Source organism: Pezoporus occidentalis, unplaced genomic scaffold (genome assembly GCF_034315485.1).
Source record: "Pezoporus occidentalis ecotype Australia unplaced genomic scaffold, CSIRO_AGI_Poc_V1 ctg23, whole genome shotgun sequence".
Classification (NCBI taxonomy): Eukaryota; Metazoa; Chordata; class Aves; order Psittaciformes; family Psittacidae; genus Pezoporus; species Pezoporus occidentalis.
Genome location: NW_026914180.1, coordinates 6,234,693 through 6,248,175, shown reverse-complemented (window position 1 = coordinate 6,248,175; position 13,483 = coordinate 6,234,693). Strand labels below are relative to the sequence as shown.

General features: G+C 38.0%; 1 protein-coding gene across 5 annotated transcripts in view; it reads left to right on the top strand.

The window, feature by feature from the left end:
* The window catches only part of PTPRN2 (protein tyrosine phosphatase receptor type N2), a 657,474-nt gene that overhangs the window by 365,677 nt on the left and 278,314 nt on the right, over positions 1-13,483 (top strand). The gene's annotated exons all lie outside the window — the stretch shown is intronic.

The following is a 13,483-nucleotide window of genomic DNA, read 5'->3' as shown; positions in this document are numbered from 1 at the left end:
GGCTTGATGCCACCACCCCTTTTCTTGAGCTTGTGGTGTCAAGAGACTAAGGATGAGAATGGGTATTATTCAACATTATAGGTAGAGATACTGAGCTGTTAGCTCAAGGTTATGTGGTTGTGAGGCAGTGAAGGCAATGAGATTCCTGAGAACTTCTGAATCCAGGTCCGTATTTTAGCCACCATAGTTCCTTGGTATGATTATCTGATACATTCTGTCCTGCAATCAAAATGAAGGAATAATTATTAACTTAGAGATGGTTTCCTACAATGGCAAACTGAATAAATTCAAAGAGGAAAATCCTTAATCCAAGTCTTGGGTTTAAGGAACTCTATTTGAGCCACAATGGGTTATGAATAATTGGGAAGCTAATGATAATGATTATTTTTATTTGAGGTGAAAAGCCAGAAGTAAATTTTGAATGTTGCTTAGATGTGGTGTTCTGCTTATAGCCCTGGAAATTTCTTACCAATTAAAGGCAAACCCAGAAGTGCACAGAGAAGCAAGACCTTCATTCTCAGCATTCCATTAGGTTGTTAATTACCCATAATGTTTATGACTTTCTAAAGCAAGTTGCTGGAACTGGCTTAGGGTAACATTCATGTCCTTTTGTGTCCTGGCAGTTTATAAATTTAATCTTGGTAGAAGGTATATCAAAGTGCAAGACTTCACAGAAGAACATAACGAATATAATTTGTTAAGGAAAAAATCAGATTATAACATAATGTAATTCTTCTGTTATATATGCATGTGTTGAATTTTTCTGCTTGCAATTCAGTGGGAAAGGACAGATTTCTTGTTAAATCTATGCAAGGACAGCTTCAGCTTATTTTTGGTATTTATGAAATGGTTTTACTTTTTGTCTTAGCAAACTCTTCATGTTAGGGTGTCTTTTTTTTTTAATTTCTCTTGTGACCTCTCCCTATTTCTTAAATTACCCCTTTTTCTAGTTAAAGAAATACATGTAGGGAGGAGGAGTGGTGTTTGACATATTTTATGAAGAGAAAAGCAATTCCTAGTTCTGTTGTGCTACATTTTAAATTTTTGAAAGTAAATTTAATTTTAAAATATTGAAGTGGAATAGATTTTTTATTTGCAAAGATTACTCAAATTGCAACTTTTAAACATTGTTTGAAATGTCTGGTTTAATTTTTTGCCTGGAAAAAAAATCTTTTAGAACAAATTCTATTAAACAAATAAAGCAAGAGCCCCTAGAACTGCAATGTAGCTGGTTTTGGTGATGTTTAGTGAAAGCATGAGAGCACTGACCTTTAGAGTGTTTGATGAGTATGAGCAAAGTGCTTGAACCATTCACTCTAGTGATGTAAAGCTGCCAAGAATATAACCTATGAGAACAGGTGCAAGTACAGTAATAATTCTTTATAGACCTAAGGTTTTGTTCTAGCATTTTTAATACTGTGTGTGTTTATCCTTTCTTTTCCCATCACATGTCTACTGATGATAGAGTTCATGTGTGAGCTGCATTGTAGTATGCCAAAATAAAAGCCGACCTGCATGGCAGTACACTAATCTACAGCATGGAGTTGGGCTCACGTGATTTAAATTATGGCCAGAGGTAATAAAAATTCCTATTTCTAGCTTATAAGGGAACAACATGAACCCTAACAGCTGTAGAACAGTTCACAAGAGACAATTTACTCACAGATGTTCTGCGGCTGGTTTATAATGTATGATGAGCTGTCACTGGCTGAACTTACCATTTTTAGATTGTCCTATTTTTTTTATTGGTAAAGTTAATAGTATAATAGGACTGCCAATATTCCAGGTAGAAGCAGTAGGTACCAATCTGACAATATATAAAAACTATACATCTTGAGAAAAAAATAACCTCTGAACATTGTAGTTGAATGGAATATACGTATTGTCACATCCTGCAGTACTGCTGGTACTGAAAGGAATTCTAGTGAAAGGGGAAATTTCCAAAATATTAAAAGATTAAGAGAGATTGTATTCAGATTTAACTGAAAATCAAGCAGTGGTCCTTCTGAAGGCAGCGATAAAAAATGTTGCCTTAGACTTCGAAGAGAAGGGGTTAACCATAAATACATTTGTTCAAGAAAACATGCAACTGGGCCAGATGTATGAATGACAAAAAGAAGAACCAAAATACTTTCAAGAGAGAAGAAGCAAATACTTTAATCATTATAAGGAGATAGGTAACTCAGATTCACACACTTCTGCTTCACCAGAAAGTTAGCAAAGTGCAAAGTGCATTGGAAAGAAATTAAGATATAAATGGAAATTATTAGGACATATATGGGCAACATAATAGTAAATAATTAAATGTAGATTTGGGTGGAAGTGCATCCTTTGGGGAGGAAGTTCCAAAGGCTGGATTGACCAGATCTTTGGTTACCAAGGTGGAAAAAATTGGGAATAGGAACTGACAATTGGCTGGACACTTTAATTCCTCTTGCTAGGGTCTTTGCCAGCCATGCTTTGCTTCTAGAGAGGAACATGCCATCTTCTGAATAACTGGTATCATTCTTTGCAGTTTATGGACTTAAAGATCAGGCCAAAACTTGACCTGATCTAATCATAGCTTACAATTGTGAAGAATGAAGCCATGTCTACAGTGAGGCTGTGACAAGTCTGCACTGATAAAGACAAAAAAAGCAATAGTCCACGTTGGCTTCCTGCAACTGCAGTAAATATCTTCACACAACATGAGGGATTCACTATCAAAAATTCAGCAATATTTTATGCAAGTTAGCTGGCCAGTAAGCATTGGCCTCTGAAATATTTTTCAGGAAAAGGTGTTGTCCCTTGTGAAGGAGAATTAACAAGTGAAAAAAAGAATAAAGCCATAAAAGCAGTAGTGACAGATCGGGGGGGGGGGGGGGGGGGGGGGGGGCTGGGGCAGGATGGGGAGAATGAATCTTAAACACTATACATATTTTTTTTCCACCAAGGGATTCTTATGGCATAACAGTATTTTTCATCTCTAATCACTGGTGCTGCGTGTCAGTATCTCTTATTTCTTTCCTGATTTGAGTGACACAGTGTGATATGTCTAATGACAACTAGAACAAATTTCAGTAATGAGGTCACCTTGGGCCTGTATTACTGTCTGACTGCTGTTTTCCATAGAAATTATTTGTGAAAGCAGACCACATGCTCTGCATAACTTCCTCTGCTTTACTAAGAGTGACGAAAGGGAGATATGTTAAAACTTGTAAGGTGCAGATGGCTTGCATTGATCTATTCCTGATTTTGAGCTGTAAATTGATATGTAATGAGAAAGCTGCCACTTTGGTCCCTAGAAAAAAAGTTTATGGGTTTGGTTGAATTGCTTAACTTTTCTTTATAAATGTAAAATCATGCAGATTCTAACTGATGATGGGCAAACATATGCCAGCAAGGAAAATAATAAGCGTTTGAAAGATGAGCCCAAATGAAAATCTGAAGTCAAAAACCTGTTTGCCTCCAGCTCAAGCTGAACTGAGATTTTGGAAAATAATGCAAGAAAATAATGATCTTGAGAGACTGGGAAATAGCAAAAGTCAGGTTAGACTTTTCTATGGTAAAATTCGGCTGTTTGCTAAATACAAAATGAAGCCTATTAAAAAAAAAAAGGGAAGTGTTTCTGCTTGTAGGTGTGTCACAGGAAAATGGTTGTTTAGAAATTTTGCTCAGTGTTCCCAACAGAAAGGACAAAACTACTGTCAAATCTGCAGAGACTATGGTGGTCTCAGGACACCAATCTGTTGTCCACCATGCAGAGGTAAATCAGGAATACTTGGACAGCAATATCATCTAGTTTAGATTGGATTAATTCCAAGGACAACAGGAGACTTGAGTTACAGTCATTTAAGGGAGGTCAGAATACATCCACTGGGTATGCACTAGTTTTCATCTTGTAAACATCAGCTGAGTAACTTTATTCACCCTAAGAACAAGATTTCTGTGGGATTACTAATAAAAAGTATCTTGCTCTGCTGTGTGCAAGACTAGGTTTTAATTAAGTTTTTAAACAAGATTAATGGGAATTTAATGAATTTTGAGTGGACAGGAATATGAATTCAGTGCTTCAAAGCAGCACTCTATTGAAGAAAGGCCCACTAAAGAAAGAATATGTATTTGAAAATATTTTTTTCTGTTAATAGCATATTTTTTGTGTACATAAAGCCCAGTACAAAAAAAAAAAAAAAAGAAAACAGCAAAACAATTTCAGCTCTCCTTTTAGCTTTGACAGAAATCGCCTGCAATCATATTTTCTTCCACAGGTAGTGATAAAAAGCAAGCTCTTGTCCTATACAGTGACACTCTTCTCTCATTATTAAATAAGATGGGGCTGCTGCAGAAACAGCAGACTGCATAATGTTTGTGCAAGAATCCCCACTAGAAAAAAACTAGCCATTTGTCTTAAAAATCTGCACCATTTCTCATAAACTGACTGATCATTGTTTTATTAGTTAATAAAATATTTCATTACATATTCGTGTGCAATCCAAATTATCAGTACACTTACAGAACTATATAAAGATGATCACTAGGCCAGGAATCAAATTATAACTAAATCCATACATTGATCAGAAAGAACGTTGTTAAATTAGCTCAATTAAGGTGTTGTTTCTAGTACATGGGCTTATAAAAATCCATGCAAACCTTACACTGACTGCTTAGTGCTTTCCACAGACAGGTATAAAATATTCCCTAAATTTAAAGCGTTTTTTTCCCCAACAGCTAATCCTGAGAGCTTTGCTCTTTCTTTGCAATACTCATTGAGTCCTGATTCTATTCTCTGATTTATAGTTACTCAGGAGGTTAAATTAATTGAAATCAATGAATCTATACCTGTGTGAGATGTTCTGATCTCATATTAAATGTTATGAAGGCAAAATCAAGCTCAGTGTTTTCTCATCTGCAGTTCCATTAATTCAGAAAATCAGTGTTTTTTGAAATTTGTTACTGTCTTTACTAGTAAGACACTGAAAGGGAAAAACTGTTTGTTTTTTTTTTTTACATGCCAAACATTGTCATTGTACTCTTTTGTTATTGGTTTTCTGAATCTTGTATTTTAATGTCAATCACTGTTCTGGTTTGGAACGATCTGCCAGATCTATTATCTCAGAGCCTTGCTTGGTATAAACAGACAGTGTCCTGCTGACAGTTTGTATGGCCTCAGATTTCACTTGAAGTATTTTGTACACTTTTTACAAACCATGGCCCCTCAATGCTTGCTGGAAAACTTGTGATTCAGTCTTCATATCTAATTTATGTAAACTGTATCTCAGAGTTGAGTTAAAAATTGAACATCAGAATTTAAAATGTATTGAACTTTTCTTGAATGTTGGCCTGTAACTTCTAGAGAGTAGATACATGTAGCTAATGCATATTGCTGATGAAAGCATCTTCCCCACCAACTTGGATGTCATTGTCATTTCTTTTCTTTTGTTCCTTTTCATCTATAGGCTCTACACAAGATTTGCTGACTCTCCAACATTTTCTCTTTGCATCTGCTCCCAGTCCTAGCCAACTCTAATAGATAGCAAGTGTAGCTGTTAGGCTTATTACTGTAGCTTGTGATTTGACCATTTCACTCCTCTCTGTAAGTATCTCTGCAGTCATCCTTTCTTCCATTGCAAATTTGTAATTCTTTATCTTGTCTTCCCTGTTTGCCTGATTGTATTCTTTTTCTTTCATGTAATAATGTTATGTTGTATTCCTTACAACCTTCCTGATCTGGCTATCTCTGGACTATAGGTAGTCATGCTTTGTACTTTTTAATTTAGTAATCTTCCAACTACGATTACTAGTCTTTTTACTGTAAAGCTAAATATCTAAAATTAAGCTTCCAAATCCACATTTAGGTCCATGACTAAAAAATATTTTTCTTCTGAAGAGCTTTGTTCTTGTAGTGACCAAGGAAATCAAGACTACGCAAGACAGGTGAACAATTTACTGTTTCTTCTTGCTAATTAGAAATAAGATATCTCATTGTAGTAAAATTTACTTTTTTGGGGGAATTAATTTAACAGCATAATGCTAGATTAAGAATTGTTGTGGATATGACTTGTGAACAGTGATTCAACAGCAGCATTTTCAGAATCCCACACATTGTATGCCATATAATATATATTATAATGGTGTGATAATTTCTAATGCCTAGTTTGTGTGAGAGAGAATTGGTGCAACTAAGAAATTTCAGCTAAAGCTCTTACACTGTTGAAATAGTCATTAGAGTAACTTCAGTGGCATTAGACTGGATTTCAGACTGCATCCTTTAGTTCAGATATTTTCAGCTCTTTAATGATGTAGTCACCATATCTTTTGGATGGTCCTCCACCCCTCATAGAAAGGTGTGTGGAATAGAGGTAATGTAAGTAGTTTATGTAGGTTATGTAGGCTCCTTATTTTGGGACTTATGCCATTCTACTCCTATCAAATATCAAACATCTCATTTAGATGCTCATTGTATCCCCATTATCGCAAGAAGGACTAAACTGCCTTCTGAAGGCGTCTCTCTCACTGACAGGGTTGAGACAGCTCAACTTTAATTCCTCTGCCGACCCATTGGTGTCTGATCCCTTTTGAAATTGCACTTGATACTTGCACATTAATTGTGAGGTATGACAGAAGAGATACAGGTGTGAATCTTTCTGCCATGACTTCATGAGGCCAAACAAATTATGCAAGGGTATCTCAGATAGCACTAGATATCAGTGAGTAAGCAGTCTAAACTATAGTTTATACTGGAGATGGCGTTGACCCTAGACATGCCTACGTGCCAGACTGTTGTTTGCATTCCTGCTACAGTCACTCGTATTAGCTGAACTTAGTGTGGGCGTCTACCTTGTATAAATGCAATAGCTCTTTTGACTCCCTTAGCCTTGTTGACTGCATCAATGTGTAGGTCACAGATAAGCACTTATTTTTGGCTGTCTTAATTTGAGTTGACTCCCATGCTAGAAGTAAACTTTTCAATTTCATCTTTGATGTTTAGTTACCTGAAGAATTACATATTTGGATATAAATTTATTTGTCCTATAGATTATCTAATTTTATAACTGCCTTTACCGCACAGGGAACAAGTATGTTTGCCTATACTGCCAGGTACATGGTTTTTAAACTGCTAAATAAGACATTGTCAGAAAGCAGTCTTGACCAGTGGATTACTGACTACTGAGGTCACTAACATGATCCAGAGCATAGTTCTAGCCCATTGCAAACAGGATTTTTTGCCAATCTCTGACTACAGCTCAAGGAACGTCCCACTCCCAGGTCTGCTACTTGTAGGTGACAAGGCTGCACCAGATTTTGCTTTCTTTATAACCCTCCAGCACTTTTTCTGAAGGCCTTATGGCATCAAATACCTTTTATATGTCCTCATAATGTACTTTAGGGACATCAACATACACGGTTTTCATGGGATGGAAATATTTCTCTGGTGAGCTACAGCACAGCCCTTATTTCAGAAATTTTGAACCGCTCCCTGCACACATTAAATAATTATGCCTTATGGTCACAGAGTAATGCAAGGGCCCAGAGGAGACCTGTGGTCAAGTACTGTGTAGAGTAGAAGGGGCCTCAAGACTAGAGCTCAGTCACTGGCCATGTTTTATTTAGCACTATTGGAGTAGCCATAGATACAAGAATTGAAGGATTAGGATTCTTAGGATTTGTAAGAGTATTGTTATTTGAAAAGAGATTTGATGGATGAGATATGGTAAATAGTAAGTTTGATTATAAATGGAGCATAAATGTTAAAATGCTAGATGATGCTGGGTGAGAATTTGGTAAAGTGAACCAATTGCTGTAAAAAAATGATGACTGTGTAACAGTATAAAAACAGGCAAGGCAGATGTTGTTGACTATAGCAGGTTGGGTAGAAAGCTTTACTTTGTGAAGAAAAAGGTGGGAAATTATCAGCTGTTTTCCTTGTATAGTGAGGGAGATTGGTACAGTAGCAAATGTTGGATGGTTTTTCATTATAGTCTTGGTGGGAGTGGAAGAGTTGGGGATCCCAGAAGGTCTGTGTTAGTGCTGAATAGTCCCAGTAAAAATCAGAAGGCTAAAGAACATTGCTGATTCACTAAATCCCCAAAGTTGACTTAGTAAAGTTATAGGCGAACAGATGAAGTACAGATTCATTCTTGTATTTTTTCCTGATCAGTGAATACAACCAAGGAACACACATGGGGCAGTTGTCTCTGATTTTTGTTCTGTGTCATTAAAAATCAAAGTTTTTTTTGTTCTATGTATTAAGAAATAAAGCAGGCAAGTATCAATCCTCCTGTTGGAACACAGTTCTTATTTTGAAAAGCTCATGAAAATTCAGCATCATTAGGCTATTCCTAGATTATCAAAGAAAATTGTATGATGCATCTATTGAGAAATTTGCTCATAGATACCAAGCCATTCAGGAAGGGATTCTACAAGTACATAGCAAATAAAAAACAGACTAGGGAGAATGTAGGCCCCCTCAGGAAGCTCTCAGGAGAGCTGGCTACACAGGATTTGGAGAAGGCTGAGGTTCTCAATGACTTCTTTGCCTCTGTCTTCACTGGCAAAGGCTCTGACAAAACCACCCAAGTCTTGGAAGGCAGATGCAGGGACTGTGAGAATGAAGACCTTGCGCCCACTGTAGAAGAGGAACTGGTTTGAGACCATCTTAAAAATCTGAATGTGCACAAGTCCGTGGGTCCTGATGAGATCCATCCACGGGTCCTGAAGGAGCTGGTAAATGAAGTTGCTAAGCCACTGTCCATCATATTTGAGAAATCATGGCAGTCAGGTGAAGTTCCCGATGACTGGAAAAAGGGAAATATAACCCCCTTTTTCAAGAAGGGGAAAATGGATGACCCAGGGAATTACAGACCAGTCACTCTCACCTCTGTGCCTGGCAAAATCTTGGAGCAGATTCTCCTGGAAGGCATGCTAAGGCACATGAAAATCAACAAGGTGCTTGGTGACAGCCAGCATGGCTTTACTAAGGGGAAATCCTGCCTGACCAATTTGGTGGCCTTCTATGATGGGGCTACAGAACTGATGGACAGGGGTAGATCAATTGATGTCATCTACCTGGACTTGTGCAAAGCATTCAACACTGTCCCACACGACATCCTTGTCTCTAAATTGGAGAGACATCAATTTGATGGATGGACCACTTGGTGGATAAAGAACTGGCTGGATGGCTGCACACAAAGAGTTGTGGTCAATGGCTCAATGTCCAGCTGGAGACCAGTAACGAGTGGTGTCCCTCAGGGATCGGTGTTGGGACCGGTCTTGTTCAACATCTTCGTCGCTGACATGGACAGTGGGATTGAGTGCGCCCTCAGCAAGTTTGCCGATGACACCAAGCTGTGTGGTTCGGTTGATATCCTGGAGGGAAGGAATGCCATCCAGAGGGACCTCGACACGCTTGTGAGTTGGGCTGATGCCAGCCTCATGAAGTTTAACCATGCCAAGTGCAAGGTCCTACACGTGGGTCGGAGCAATCCCAGGCACAGCTACAGGTTGGGGGGAGAAGAGATTCAGAGCAGTCCTGCGAAGAAGGACTTGGGGGTGGTGGTCAATGAGAAAATGAACATGGGCTGGCAGTGTGCGCTTGCAGCCCAGAAAGCCAGCCATATCCTGGGCTGCATCAAAAGGAGCGTGAGGAGCAGGTCGAAGGAGGTGATCCTACCCCTCTACTCTGCTCTCGTGAGAGCTTACTTGGGTATTGTGTGCAGTTCTGGTGTCCTCAACATAAAAAGGACATGGAACTGTTGGAACAAGTCCAGAGAAGGGCCACGAGGATGATCAGGGGACTGGAGCACCTTCCGTATGAAGACAGGATGAGAAAGTTGGGGCTGTCCATCCTGGAGAAGAGAAGGCTGCGTAGAGACCTCATAGCAGCCTTCCAGTATCTGAAGGGGGCCTATAGGGATGATGGGGAGGGACTCTTCATTAGGGGCTATAGGGATAGGACAAGGGGTAATGGGTTGAAACTTGAACAGGGGAAGTTTAGATTGCATATAAGAAGGAAATTCTTTCCTGTTAGGGTGGTGAGGCACTGGAATAGGTTGCCCAGGGAGGTTGTGAATGCTCCATCCCTGGCAGCGTTCAAGACGAGGTTGGACAAGGCCTTGGGTGATATGATTTAGCGTAAGGTGTCCCTGCCCACTGGAGGGGCGGGTGTGGGGTGTGTTGTAACTAGATGATCTTAGGGTCCTTTCCAACCCTAATTATTCTATGATTCTATGATTAAAACCAAATGTGAACTAGAGAGAACAAACAAACAAAAGTCTCATTTTATCACTTAGTAAGAAATAATGTTATGAAGAGTTTGAATGGCCATGAATGTTAAGAAATGTTTGAATGTCAAGGGGAATTATAAACACTAACATATAATACTATACTGTGTTCCTTATGATCTTAATATATACTTACTGCTCTTAGCGCAACAGAGACAAGAGTTTTACTTGCTGCTGTCTTCACAGAGTCTTATATTGTCCTTAAGTATAATGGATAAAAAGTAAAATGAATAATTTCTGCTTGAAATTCAGGATTGGTTTGAATTCTTTTTAATTTTTGGTGTGTTTCAAAGCATTTCTTATATTTCTGACCCTTCATGAAGGGAATAACTGAGACCACAATATCTGAACCAGCCAAATCCATAGTATATTTTGTTGGTTGTTTTACAATTCACTAATCAACAGTGGAAGTATAAGCTCCTTAGCACACTGATCAGGAGAGGGGCTGCATGACGTCCACATCTCATATCCTTCAAGCCTAAAAACGAATGGTCAGGGTGATCTAATTATAAATGTGTCATTCTGTATTTACTTTAAAAGAAAAGCTCATTGAAGGACCCTTAATGTAGATGACAAGTGAACAAACTGAAATGTACCCCAAGCTGATTGCTACCAGAGAGATTACAGGATTAAAGTAGTCGAGTTGCTTTTCCCATTGTCTCTTAAGAAAAAAAAAAATCTTGAAAAAAAATCCACCATATATTTCTTTTAGTCTTTCACATTGTATTTCTAATCATAGAATAATATTTAATATTTAAGGGAAGCATTATAGTTTGGGTTAATGAACATAGATAATGCAAATCTTCCTCCTTTCCTTTATTATTTTCTATTGTTATATTATTAGCACTACTCATTTTGAGGAAAGCATTACTAGACACTAACTGCAGGATACATGTTCCTGTATGTAGTGCATTTCATCTGAATAGTTTGGTCTGGTGTCAGGAAGTAATTTTTGTCCAGTTACTCCACAATGCAGCTCTTTTTATTTTCTTAACATAGGTCCTGGCTTTGTCCCAGCAGGAGAATTCTGGTTTTTTTTAAATTCTTGTTAAAGTTCTAAAAAATTGCTCCTTATTTCCATCTCTGATTTAGCCCTTACACAAAAATTGATAAGGTTTAATCAAAGACACCATCTTCTTTTCAGCTACAGGGACTCACATGAATTCTCTCTGGAGCCAGGGCATACTAAGGATATATTTCTGAACTGGCTGAAAGAAACACTGTGGAGGAACGTGTGGCAATTGCCCGCTACTCCAGGGCTTTGCTGGTGCTTGTGCATCATGCCTCCCTGTAAGGGCCTGAGTTATTTTGCCATGGTTTCCTTCTTTCCATACTGTCCCTCAGAGGCACACTGTCCCTGAGGGAATGCTCAAGCCCTGTTTATTTGCATTTTTACGTTGTTGAATACCGGTCAGAAATGCAGTGTGTCGCACATTGATTCTGGCTTTCATCTTTTCGAGTGTGGGTATTATTTGTTATATTTCAGGTGCCAGTATGAGTGATTGTCATCCACAGACAGATGTGCTTTTGAGGTAGCAAAAAAAAAGATTGACATGACTTTTGACATGATTTTTGTCAAGACTTTAGCATGCCATTTGCTGCAATACCTAGTCTAATGAATACCTTTTACTCCTCGGAGATGTGCAATCTCATGTTATGCTATCTTTTCTCCTCTTTGATATCTAAATGTCAATCATCAGTGGGAAAATTACGTTAGTGAATAGGTAGCATGCAATTTATCCCATAGAAATTAAATATCTGGGTTAGTGAAAAGACTTTTCCATGCCCAAATGTAATTTCTGCATATAATTTTGTGCTTGCCAAAATCTCATTTGCACATATGGAACGTTGTTTTTGTAAGTCATCTTGGAATATTTAATGCATGTGGTGTTATTTTAAAAATAATTTTGTTCACGTGCTGCTAGCAAAAGGAAAGTTACTGCCAGCAGTAGAGGAGTCTTCTTGTTTCCCCAGGGAGTGCTCTGACCATTGAATTAAACCAGTAACTATTGTAGCCTGAGGCAAGAAAAGCCTTGCTGTTTCACCATAGTCTTTCTTACAACAATGCAACGCCTTTCTTTTCTTCAAATTCCTTTGGAAGCTGTGTCTTTGTGCAGATATGAAATGTACCATACCTCAGCTGATGCTAAAAATTCTAAGTGACTTTACAGTCACTTAATGTTGAATTGGGGTGGAAATATTATGGAAGTACTCTTAAGGAGCATCTTCTTTACCTGAAACTCACCATAACTAATGCTATCATAAGAAATTCCACAGGGCTAACAATGATTTTCATAACTTCAAAGCACTATAAAAAAGAAATTGTTGATCCTTACTATATATTTTTTAAAAATATCAACAAACATTTCTTCTGTGCTCTGCAATATTTTGTCTTTTGTGCAAAAGAAACAGCAAAGCTTTTAAAATTGAATTTCTGTTCAGTTTGGAGAGTGTGAATGGTCACCAACTTTATCTGAGAAGTGTCAGAAAGATAAACTCTTTTAATTAATGGTTAGAGACATGTTGAGGCTGACTGTTACTTTTTTTATTTCTTTGTCATTTCATTTCTAAGGATAAGCCAGATAAATTTTGTCTGAATAAAGGCAGAAGAAAAATAGCCTCTCTGTATGATGGGAGGGTTTGGCTTCATATGTGTGTGTTTTTCAAAGGCAAAGAAAAGGAAGTGAGAGAGCTGTGTTTATGTTGTACCAACTAAGCCAGGAGACTGAGCCACAGTATGGTCAGTGGGTGTCTGAACCTTGGCAAAAGCATATGTGAAACATGTAGCTTTCTCCAAACATTATCACTGTTTGTTACCTAAGATGAAACAAGAGTCTGCTGAGGGATTTAGTTCCAGGCAAATGGTGAAGTTTCATCCATTCATCATCTTGCCTACTTGACAACTTTTCACCTCTTCTGACCAGGGAATCAATCGTTATAATTAGGCTGTTTGACACTGTTACTGCAATATAATCAGTGCCTAAGACTGCCATAAAATTACATATTAATGCATAAATCACAATAGACAAACTACCTTTCTGATTCAGTAAATGCATCTGCTTTGGCTATAGCAGATCAATAATACTGAAAGAAATTTGGCTTCAGCTTCTAAAACATCACTTAGAGAGTCAAACTAGGAGGTTTTCAACAAGAGCTCTGCCTTAAGTTTTCTTAAGTCATCACAATTCACAACCCATTATGTGAGGTATGAACTGGGAGGGAAA